The sequence below is a fragment of the Cervus elaphus genome, chromosome 27 (genome assembly GCF_910594005.1).
Source record: "Cervus elaphus chromosome 27, mCerEla1.1, whole genome shotgun sequence".
In the NCBI taxonomy this organism is placed as follows: domain Eukaryota; kingdom Metazoa; phylum Chordata; class Mammalia; order Artiodactyla; family Cervidae; genus Cervus; species Cervus elaphus.
In genome coordinates, this window is record NC_057841.1 from 25,618,311 (window position 1) to 25,628,333 (window position 10,023).

General features: G+C 39.1%; 1 pseudogene; it reads right to left on the minus strand.

Moving 5' to 3' along the window:
• Nucleotides 1–2,986: 2,986 nt before the first annotated feature.
• On the minus strand, nt 2,987–6,675 carry LOC122684744 (annotated as a pseudogene).
• Nucleotides 6,676–10,023: the final 3,348 nt, after the last annotated feature.

A 10,023-nucleotide genomic window follows, 5' to 3' on the forward strand; every position in this document is an offset into this window, starting at 1 on the left:
CAGATGGTATCATTGAGCCCCTCCAGCAGCAGCCACTGGGAAGTCAGGATCCAAGACAGCACAGCAGCACAGGGGGAGTGGCGGGCCAGAGATCCAGGGGGAGTCAGTTGCTCCCTCCACTTGCAGCCTGGTGCTGCAACCACAAGGGTGGATGGTGCAGGCAGTCTTCTTAGAGGGTCATCAGTATCAAAGAGCAGAAACCCTGGCCCTGCAAAAAGGCTTATAAATGATGCTTGGAACAGTGATTCATTAGGCATCTTCAACCTAACATGCCCCAATCAAACTTTTAATTTCTCTCCAAACATGTAGTTTTCTCGTATCTTATATTGCCATCTTATAATGTGGCAATTTTATCCTCCCAGTTGCTCAGGCCATAGCCTCCCCATCTCCCTGCTTTACTCAGTTCCCCACAAGGCACCCGGATCATAGAAACCAGACTATACCATTTCTCTGCTCAAAATCCTCTTTCTCCTTGCTCTGTTTGAATGTCAAAGTCTGCAACTTCAGTTCAGTTGCTCAGTCGTGTCTGACTCTTTGCAGCCCTATGGACTGCAGCACGTCAGGCCTCCCTGTCTATCACCAACTCTCGGAGTTTACTCAAACTCATGTCCATTGAGTTGGTGATGCCATGCAACCATCTCATCCTCTGTCGTCCCCTTCTCCTGCCTTCAATCTTTTCCAGCATCAGGGTCTTTTCAAATGAGACAGTTCTTCCGATCAGGTGGCCAAGTATTGCAATTTCAGCTTCAGCATCAGTCCTTCCCATCCTCTTTTAATTTCATGGCTGCAGTCACCATCTGTAGTGATTTTGGAGCCCCCCAAAATTAAGTCTGTCACTGTTTCCACTGTTTCCCCATCTACTTGCCATGAAGTGATGGGACCAGATGCCATGATCTTAGTTTTCTGAATATTGAGTTTTAAGCCAACTTTTTCACTCTCCTCTTTCAGTTTCATCAAGAGGCTCTTTAATTCTTCTTTGCTTTCTGCCATAAGGGTGCTGTCATCTGCATATCTGAGGCTATTGATATTTCTCCCGGCAATCTTTATTCTAGTTTGTGCTTCATCCAGCCTGGCATTTTGCATGATGTACTCTGCATATAAGTTAAATAAGCAGGGTGACAATATACAGCCTTGATGTACTCTTTTCCCAATTTGGAACCAGTCTGTTGTTCCATGTCCAGTTCTGACTGTTGCTTCTTGACCTGCATACATATTTCTCAGGAGGCAGGTCAGGTGGTCTGGTATTCCCATCTCTTTCAGAATCTTCCACAGTTTATTGTGATCCACACAGTCAAAGGCTTTGGCATAGTCAATAAAGCAGAAATAGCTGTTTTTCTGGAACTCTCTTGCTTTTTCGATGATCCAGCGGATGTTGGCAATTTGATCTCTGGTTCCTCTGCCTTTTTGAAGTCCAGCTTGAACATCTGGAAGTTCATGGTTCACATATTGTTGAAGCTTGGCTTGGAGAATTTTGAGCATCACTCTGTTAGCATGTGAGATGAGTGCAATTGTGAAGTAGTTTGAGCATTCTTTGACATTGCTTTTCTTTGGGATTGGAATGAAAACTGACTTTTCCAGTTCTGTGGCCACTGCTGAGTTTTCCAAAATTGCTCGCATGTTGAGTGCAGCACTTTCACAGTATCATCTTCCAGGATTTGAAATAGCTCAACTGGAATTCCATCACCTCCACTAGCTTTGTTCGTAGTGATGCTTCCTAAGGCCCTCTTGACTTCACATTCCAGGATGTCTGGCTCTAGATGAGTGATCACCCCATCGCGATTATCTGGGTCATGAAGATCTCTTTTGTATAGTTCTTCTGTGTATTCTTGCCACCTCTTCTTAATAACTTCTGCTTCTGTTAGGTCCATACCATTTCTGTCCTTTATTGTGCCCATCTTTGCATGAAAAGTTCCCTTGGTATCTCAATTTTCTTGAGATCTCTAGTCTTTCCCATTCTATTGTTTTCCCCTATTTGCACTGATCACTGAGGAAGGCTTTCTTATCTCTCCTTGCTATTCTTTGGAACTCTGCATTCAAATGGGCATATCTTTCCTTTTCTCCTTTGCCTGCAAAGTAAGTTGTCTGCAACTTACTCCTAAACAATCCAGGAAAAAAATTAAAATATATATAGAGATATATCTGGGTAGATAGAGTAAATAGGTAGATAATGATAAAGCAAATGTGATAAAATGATATTTGGGGAATCTGGGGGAAGCACATATAGGAATTCCTTGTACTCTTCCTGCAATTTTTCTGTAAGTTTGAAATTATCTCAAAATTCAAAGTTAGAAAAAACAGTAGCCCTGAAAGGGAGAGAGCAAATTACTAAAAGAAAGTCAGGTAAGGTGCTGTTACTGAGAAGTTTTGGGGCAGGGAGAGGGAGGAGGAATATTGAGAAAGCAATTATAAATATCCCTTACAGCCATATTTAAAATGAAGGTGTAGAGCTATGTTTTTGATATAGGAATATTCCTGGTACAACAATGGAAAATTTTTCATTTGCCACTGTCAATATGATTTTTAGAACAAAGTACACATATATGTAGTATAGCACTCATCAAAATACTCTTGGTCTACTCTTCTCATCAGGTGGCCAAAGCATTGGAGTTTCAGCTTCAGTATCAATCCTTCCAGTAAATACTCAGGGTTGATTTCCTTAGAGTTGACTGGTTTGATCTTGCAGTCCAAGGGACTCTCAAGAGTCTTCTCCAATACCACAGTTCAAAAGCATCAATTCTTTGGTGCTCAGCCTTCTTTATGGTCCAATTCACATCTGTACATGACTACTGGTAAAACCGTAGCTTTGACTATACAGACCTTTGTCAGCAAAGTGATGTCTCTGCTTTTTAATATGCTGTCTAGTCTTGTCATAGCTTTTCTTCCAAGGAGCACGTGTCTTTTAATTTCATGACTGCAATCACCATCCTCAGTGATTTTGCAGCCCAAGAAAGTTTCACTGTTTCCACTTTCCCCACTTCTATTTGCCATGAAGTGATGGGACCAGATGCCATGATCTTAGTTTTTTGAACGTTGAGTTATAAGCCAGTTTTTTCACTCTCCTCTTTCACCCTCATCAAGAGGTTCTTTAGTTCCTCTTTGCTCTCTGCCATTAGAGTGGTATCATCTGCATATCTGAGGTTGTTGATATTTCTCCCAGCAATCTTGATTCCAGCTTGTGATTCATTCAGCCTGGTATTAGTGTAAGTGATAAATGATATTGTATGATATTGTATAGATTCAGTCTGCCTGCCAGAGAACTGGATCCCAATTCTTTGAAAGAGATTGCTTTTAATGTGCCCTGGAGGCTCAGCTGCAGCTTCTTGACAGCTGGAAGATCAAAGGCCTGAAGGGTGTTCTAGGGAGATGTGGAGAGATGGGTGTGTCAACATCATTGGGAAAGCTGGCCTCTTGTTCTAGTTTCAGAAAGGAAACCTTCCTCTGTAAGGAACATAATTCACAGCTTCCATAAAATTAGTTGGGTAATGTATGGTCTTTTTCTATTACCTTGAAGAGATTGTGTGAGATTGGTATATTTTTTTTCATTTACTGTCTGGAAATATTCCCTGCTGAGATGTCTGGCTTGGAATAGTCTTTATAAGAAAAATTTAAATTACAGATAATGTCCTTAATAGACATAGAGCTATTCAAATTTTATATTTCTTATTATGTTAATTTTAGATTAATTTTCTTATTTTCAGGTAAAATTATTAATCATATCCTTCATATTACCCCTGTAATGGCTGTAGATCTGTGCTGATGGCCACTTTTGCATTCCTTACATTGACATATGGGACTTCTTTCTCTTTCTTGATTAGTTTTGCTGGGAGAATATCAAATTTATTCTTTTCCCAAAAATGAGCCTTTGGCTTTCTTTTTAAAATGTTTGCTTTCTAGTTCATTAATTCATGCTCTACTATTTCCTTCCTTCTCTTTAAAAAAAAAACAACAACTTTATTTTCCCTCAACTTGATTTCCACGTTCTGTTTAAAGTCTATGAGAGAGTGGTTTAAAACCACTCAGTGGTCATCCCTCCCCATTCCTGAGCAGTAGGAGCTGCAGACCAGTCTTCAGTGCCGGGCTGCAAACTCCAGTCTTCAGGAGAGACCTGCTGAGTAGGCACCCAGGACACCTGTACACTGCAGACCAGTCTGGGATCTCCGGTTGAGCAGCAGTAAACTCAGGAGCTAGAGCTGTCCATTCACACTGAAATGCCTCCTTGGACACAGCCTTTTCAGCAGCAGCCTGCTCCTCCCCTTCAATCTCTTCTGGGTCTGTGTGGAAGCTGAGGTCAGGTGTGACCTCCTGTGGGTGTTCATGAGAGATGGTGCCACACATGCGCACAACTTCCTAGGCCAGCACCCGTCACCTCAGACCCACTGAGTGAGCTCCCTTGTTGCTGGAGGGAATGGCAATGCCCACAGAGCACAGAGTTGAGTCTGTGTTACACAGAGCAGTGGTAGGCAGATTAACGTAAGAGGCCTCTGTGAGAGGCTGGTGGGCAGCCCTAGGATCAGTAACCACTGGAAGTCTCCACTCCCAGAAGACTGCCTGGATCTGGTGAGTGAAATCTCCAGGAGTGACACAGTCAGCAATAGGAGTGGCCTCGGGGCAGCAGCAAACTTCAGCACAGCTTGGTGGCCAGTATGTCTGGAGGACAGGACACTGACGTTAGCGGAGTTTTCCGTGGCATCGACGGCATGGCACACGCTGCCAGAACTTTCTCCCAGATTCTCTTCAGATTTATGAGGTAGATGCCATCACTTTTCCCTTTTGTAGATTCACTGTTCCATTTGGAAGTCAACCTAAGTGCCTCCTAAGTGGGTTCCTTATGTAAGGATTTTTCTTTTTAAAATAGTTTAATTATTTTATTTTTATTTATTTGGCTGCACCAGATGTTTGTTGCAGCGGCACGCAGGATCTTTAGTTGTGGCATGTGGGATCTAGTCCCCTGACTAGGGTTTGAACCCAGGCCCCCAGCATTGGGAGCATGGCATCTTAGCCACTGCACCACCAGGGAAGTCCCTATGTAAGGAGTTTGAGGACCTCTTCTTCCTTCTTTTGCAGGACATAAAGGGCTCTGGATATTGTGAGTATTTCTCTTTAAATTATGATGAGAAACCAGAACAACCCATATCAATCTCTCTCTACTTTCCTTCGGGGCTTCCCAGGTAGCTCAGTGGTAAAGAATTTACCTGCGAAGCAGGAGATGCAGGTTCAATCCCTGGGTTGGGAAGATTCCCTGGAGGAGGAAAAGGCAACCTGCTCCAGTATTCTTGCCTGGGAAATCCCATGGACAGGAGCCTGGTGGGCTACAATCTATGGGGTCACAAAGAGTGACTAAACAGCAACAGCTACTTTCTTTAGATTTACTTGATATTCTTTTTCTAACTTCTGGTGATGGAGACTCAAATCACTAAATTTTAGCCTTTCCCTCTCCCCCTAACACATGCACCGAATGCTATACATTTCTCTTTAATCAGAACTTTAGTTGTATCTTACTTTATCTCTGTGGATAAAGTTGTATTTCACTTTATCCAGATTAAAAATACATTCTAATTTCCATTGTGTTTGTTTATCCATGGGTAATTTAAATTGTTTTTCTTAATTTCCAAAGATTTGGAAAATTTTTAAATGTTTATGCTGTTGATTTCTAACTAGTTTTATTGTTGAATGAAAACATATGCTAAGTCTATGCTAATAAGTAGTCACTAACCAGATGTAGCTATATAAATTAATTAAAATTAATACAATAGAGTTCATCAGTCACATAATTTAAGTGCTCAGTAGCCACATGTGGCTAGTGACTACTGTATTGACTCTGATGTCTGTTGTATTGAACAATACAGATGAACACAGAAAATTCTGTTGCCCGATTCTAAATGATTTCAATCTGACAAAATTTGTTGAGGCTTGCTTCACAAACCAGCATATGCTCAGTTTTGGAAAATGTTCTCAGTGCACCTGAAAAGAATCAAGTTTCCTGCCATTATTGGTTGCACTGTTATCTATATGTCCATTAGGTAATTTTATTAATCATACTGTCCAAATATACTATATTCTTAGACATTTTTTCCTCCGTGTTCTCTTTTACTAAGAGATTTGTGTAAGTCTCCTACTAAGATTGTAGATTTACCTTTCTCATTTTAGTTTTGTCAATTTTAGCTTTATATACTCTGAAGCAAAATTGTTAAGTATACACACGTTTAGTATATTTCTGTTTTCTTAGTAAACGGACTCATCAATAGTCTTCTGGGAGTAGAGACTTACAGTGGTTACTGATCCTAGGGATGCCCACCAGCCTCTCACAGAGGCCTCTGTCCATTTTATCTCTAGTAAGACATCTGCTTTACAGTCTACCCCTTGTCTAATATTAGTACAGCTATTAGCACATTTCTTTCGGTTAATGTTTGAAGTATCTTTTTCTGTACTTGTATTAATATTTTAAATTTCCTGGATTTTGATAGTTGTGCTTGTGTGTGTGCTAAGTTGCTTCAGTTGTGTCTGACTCTTTGCAACCCCATGAACTGTAGCCCTCCAGGCTCCTCTGTCTATGGGATTTCCCAGGCAAGAATACTGCAGCAGGGTGCCATGCCCTCCTCCAGGGGATCTTCCAAACCCAGGGATCAAACCCTGCAGCGTATGTCTCCTGCATTGACAGGCAGGTTCTTTACCCATTGAGCCCCTGGGAATCCCCTTGATAGTTGTATCTCAAGTAATATGATTAATTAAAAAAAAAATTCTAGTCAAGAATCTTTGTCTTGTGTCCACTTGCATGTAACATGGGCTTCGCAGGTGGGGCGAATCACCAATGCAAGAGATGTAAGAGACGTGGATTCAATCCCTGGCTTAGGAAGATCCCATTACTGGTGTATTTGGGCTTACATCTATCATGTTCCTATTTGTTTTCTATTTATATTCTTTTTCTCTTGCCTTCTTTGAGATTAATCAATAGTTTTTATTATTCCATTTTACTTTTTGTTAAATTGTTAGTTATAGCCCTTTTTTACTCTAGAGATCACAACATGCATCCTTGGTTTATTGGAACCTAATATATAAATTAGTACTTCTACCTTTTCCCTGAGAATATACTTAGATCCTGACTTTAGGCATTCTTACCTTTTCTTATAGTCAATATTTGTTTAGATTTACCTTCAGATTTATACTTTCCATGGCTCTTTATTTTTCCTTAAGTGTTCTTCTCTTGTGCCTGAAGAGCTTCTTTTAGTACTTTTTGTTTGAGTCTGTGAGCAATGAATTCTCTATTTGTCTGGAGATGTCTTTACATTGTCTTTACTTTTGAAAATTATACTTCTAAGATATCTCATTATCTTCCAGCTTTATGTTGAGAAGTTAAGCCTCAGTCTATTTGTTGCTTCCTTGAATATAACGACTTCCCCCTTTCTTAAGATTTTCTCTTTCCTTTGGTACGTTAGGTATGGTATGATGATATCCCCAGCTATACTTTCTTTGTAGTTTTTGGTGTCTGCAGTGCTCCTTTAATGTATGATGTGATTATTCATGAGTGTTGGAAAATTCTTGACCACTCTTTCTTTAAATACAGCCTTTGTTTCATCATCTCTTATTTCATTGAGATTCAAATTTTGTGTATGTTAGGACTTTTTGATGACTTAGTAGCTAGCTCAGTTCAGTTGCTCAGTTGTGTCCGACTCTTTGTGACCCCATGGCTTAGTAGCTAAGTTGTGTCCCTTTGGAAAAGACCTTGATTCTTGGAAAGATTGATGGCAGGAGGAGAAGGGGGTGACAGAGGATGAGATGACTGGATGGCATCACCAGTTCAATGAACATGAGTTTGAGCAAACCCCAGGAGATACTGAAGGACAGGGAAGTGTGGCGTGCTGCAGTTAGCAACTGAACAACAACCAGGCCTTTTTACCAAAGCAGGTATGATTCCTATGCTCTCTTCTGTATCTTCTATAACATTTTTTTCTTTCATGTTTCAGCCTTGGTGTTTTCTACTTATGTATCTCTCACTAACTTCCATTTCAGTGTATCTGATCTGCTGGGTACACCATGTAAGTGGGATCATAAGATATTTGTCCTTCTGTGTCTGGCCTATTTCACTTAGCATGATGTCTTCAGTGTTCCTCTGTGACATAGTGTGTATCCAAATCTCCTTTCTCTGTAAAGCTGAGTAATATTCTATTGTATTTATATACCACATTTTGTTTATTCATTGTCCGCCAATGGACATTCAGATTGTTTTCAGCTTTTGGCTATTGTCAATAACGCTGCTATGATCAGTGTACAAATATTTGAATCCCTTCTTTCAACCATTTTGTGTCTATACCCAGAAGTGGAATTACTGGATCATATTGTAATTCAGTGTTTCATTTTTTGAGGACCCACCATACTGTTTCCTACAGTGGCTACACCATTTTACATTCCCATTAGCATTGTGCAAGGGTTCCAATTTCTCACCAACAATATTATTTCCTTACTTCCTTCTATCCCTCCTTCCTTTCTTTCTTAAATAATGGCTATCCTAATAGGTATAGAATGATATCTCACTGAGGTTTTGATCTGCATTTCCCTAATGATTCGTGATACTGAGTATCTTTTTATGTGCTTTTTGACCATTTTTACAACATCTTTGGAGAAATGTCTATTCAAGCCATTTGACCAATTAGAAAATCTGGTTAGTTATTGTTGAGTTGTAGGGGTTCTTTATATATTCTGAATATTAATCCCTTATCTGTAAATCTATGGCTGTTTCATGTTGATGTTTGGTAGAAATGAATGCAATACTGTAAAGCAATTATCCTTCAATTAAAAATAAAAAAAATTTTAAAAATCCGTCTGTATATGATTTGCAAATATTTTCTCAAATTCTATGGATTTCCTTTTTCATTCTGATAATAGTATCCTTTGATGCATAAAAGTTTTAAATTTTGATGAAATCCACTTAATTCTTTTGTTTCCCCTTATGTTGTCATATCCAAGAAATCGCTGACAAATCCAATTTCCTCCATGTTTTCTTCTAAGAGTTTTGTAGTTTTAGCTCTTATGTTTAGGTCTTTGATCCATTTTGAGTTAATTTTTGTACATGGTGTAAGGCAAGGGTCCAAATTCATTCTTTTGCTTGTCGATATGCAGTTTTCTCAATGTCATTTATCAAGAAAACTGTCTTTTTACACATTGAATGGTCTTGACACCCTTGTTGAAAATCATTTGACTATTTATGGAAGCATTTATTTCCTGGCTTTCTATACTCTATACTATTCCATTGGTCTATGCATTTGTCTTTATGCCAGTACCACACCTTTTCTATTACTGTAGTTAAGTTTTCAAATCAGAAAGTGTGGGACTTCCACCTTTGTTCTTCCTTAAGGTTGTTTTGGCTATCGAGGGCTCCTTGATATTCCATGTGTTTTAGGATGGATTTTTCTGGGTCTGAAAAAATTGTTGTTGGGGTTTTGATAGGGATTTCACTGAATCTGTAGATTTCTTTGGGTAGTATTTACTACTATTATTTAATGTATTTAACACCATGGAGTGTCTTTTCATTTGTTGGTGTCTAATTTCTTTCAGGACATTTTGTAGCTTTTAGTGTATAAGCTTTTTGTTTCCTTGGTTAATTTTATTATTTAATGTACTTAATACTATGGGATGGCTCTTCATTTATTGGTGTCTAGTTTCTTTCAGATATTTTGTAGCTTTTAGCATGTCTTTTGTTTACTTGGTTAAGTGTATTCTTAAATATTTTATTCTTTTTGATGCCACTGTGAATGGAATTGCTTTTTTTTTAGGTTGTTTATTGTTAGTGTATAAAAACACAATTAATTTTTGCATGTTGATTTTGTACCCTACAACTGTGCTGAATTGATTTGAGTTCTAACAAGTTGTATGTGTGAGACTTTAAGGGTTTTCTGTATATAAGATCACGTCATCTACAAAGAGATATCATTTTAATCCCTCCTTTCATTTATTTTTCTTGCTAGTTGCTGCGACTAGGAGTTCCAGTGCTATATTAACATGGCAAAAGCAGGCATTCTTGTTCCTCTC